The sequence below is a fragment of the Tupaia chinensis genome, unplaced genomic scaffold (genome assembly GCF_000334495.1).
Source record: "Tupaia chinensis unplaced genomic scaffold, TupChi_1.0 Scaffold000037_21, whole genome shotgun sequence".
NCBI classification, from domain to species: Eukaryota; Metazoa; Chordata; class Mammalia; order Scandentia; family Tupaiidae; genus Tupaia; species Tupaia belangeri.
In genome coordinates, this window is record NW_006159480.1 from 476,901 (window position 1) to 479,501 (window position 2,601).

Consider the following 2,601-nt stretch of genomic DNA (forward strand, 5'->3'; position numbering starts at 1 on the left):
TACAGTATGGATCACACTATTTTCACATATATAGTATAATTGATTATAAAACAGAAAAAGACATAATTACTATCTACCAGCAATTCTATGAAAGTGTAGTCCCACAAATACCAATGTATTTTTCACTATAAAGCTTGTTACATAATATTGCTTTTTGTTTGTTTGTTTGTTTGTTTTTGGGGGAGAGGTTTTTGCTATAGGGCGCGTGCATTTGCCAGAGACAGAGAGACAGAAAGCGAGAAATCACCCCCCAGGGGGGTGCCCACACCGCAATTCCTTCTCCTCCATTCTTCTCTCGGGATCTTGGGCACACACGCACACACACCCGGTGTGAGTTTAAGCCACCGAGTCCAGGACTTGAACTGTGGTCGACTACATGGGAGTCCAGCAACATAGCCATTACACTAACTACTGGTCCCATAATATTGCTTTGATATTCTATAGACTGATATTTTCAGATGGGAGATATCAAGAATTCAAATTAGTATTCAGCCCCTTAATACACGTAACGTAGTGTTGATTCTTAAGCATTACAGTATTCTGTATTTTCATTCAGGCTTTTTTTGTTTTGTTTTAATTTTGCCAGAGCACATGCATGCTTGTAGGAGAGGAGGATAAAAAGTGAGAAAGTACCTTCCTACCTCCATAAGGAATGATCACACTAATCTCTTCTCTTCTACCTCTCCTTCTATTTGGGATTTTAGACACATGTGCACACGCTCAGGTGTTTTACTGGGTCTGGGATTCAGACCACACAGTTGGCCATGTTGGATCCAGCCACCTTAAACCATGGACTGGCCCTCATTCAGATTTAAACCAGGGTTTTGTTTATGTTTTTGTTTAATTTCAGGGCCAAGACTGTTCTGATACTGTGAACACAGAAGAATTAATCCAGATTATTTTCTAGGGTAAGAGAATTGTAGGCATCCTAGGATATGCTGAATCCTCAGAATTACTTGCTTGTAGAATTACTTTACTACATTTATCAACCAAAACTGAAATATGGGTTCTGTGTGGGAAATGAATTTCACCTTCCAGGAGTCAGAGTAGAGTTAGCATCCATTTATATTTCTACTTTTATTTTTGTTTTTAAAGAAGAAAAATAATTAGCCCTTTGTAGTATACTTGTCAACCCCTCTATACAACCGCAGTTCATCCTCAACTCTAAGAAATTATACCTTTCTTGTAGGTAAGTCCTAAACTTACAAGGAGTTTGGAAGAAGAAAGGGAAATCCTTTCCCCTTACATGTACCCTTTAGCAGAATTTTTTTAAAAATCTTTTAAATTGTACCATGAGTATTTTCTTTTATCTAAAAATCATGTAAGATACAGTGGAATTTTTTTTTCTTGTTAAGTTTCTTTTTTAAATTACGAAAGTTGGACCAATCCTCCAGAGTGATGGTTAAGCACTGTGTATCAAAAGCCAGATCCCACGTAGCCTACCACAGTTTGAATCCTAGCCCTGGCAGTTGAAAAACATATGGGTGTGCGTGTGCCATATCTGATAGGATGGAGAAATGGAGAAGGAATTGTGGCGTTGCAATGTGGCTACATCCCTTTGGGAGTCAGTCTCTTTCTCTCTCTGTCCCTTTAGTAAGCATACACACCCTCTGGCAATTAAAAATAATAAAATTATAAAAGTAGTATATGATTTCTCGCTTTCTGTCTTTCTGGCAAGGGCACGTGCCCTATAGCAAAAACATCTCAAAAAAAAAAAAAAAAAAAAAAAAAAAAAAAAAAAAAAAAACTTAGCTCTTCAAAAAAATAAAACAAATTCTCGATAACTTGACTTTCTCTTAAAACATCTATACAAGGAATTTATTTAATGAGATACTTAAAACTGAAAATCTCTCTTGCCTCAATATTGTTCTTCAGATTCTTATGATTTTAATTAGAAAGTAATTACATTCTGTCCTTGAGGAAATTCAATGCAAGAAATGGAGAAAAAAAAATAATAATAGCAACTGAGTGAAGTAGTAAGGCTAATAGATACATGTCTAACACACAGTAGCTGAATATTAATGTTGTACCTAAATACTGACCATGATCAAACATTAGGATTGTTTTATTAATATCTTTATGAAGAGTAAAGGGAAGGGAGTTTTCTTACAAATAGGTTCACTCATTGAATGACCCTTTTGCTATACCATGTTGATGTTTTTACAGTATTTTTTTTCCTTTTTAAATTTATCTTTTTAGATTAATTCACTATACATCATTACAGCATACCAAATGAATTTTCCATCCAGAATACACTGTATATTGGCTCAGTCAAGCACATCAACGTATGTGTTATCAACAAATAATTTTCCATTTCTTATGTCTTGTATATTTTGTATATTTTGCTTTTTATTGTTGTTGTTGCCATCCTTGATTCCCTATCCCTCACCCTCTGCCATGTCCCACCCTCCTCCCACATTGTCTCTGATATCCGTGGTTGCTTTCTATGCCTTTCCCCACCATTTAATTGATTTACTAATGAACTTAATTAGTCTAAATATTTCCAATAGCTAGCACAACTGATATATACATATACATGAACCCAAGTCTGACTTTAGGCATAAACCTCAGTGAGTAGAATGAACATACTAAAAAGTAGTA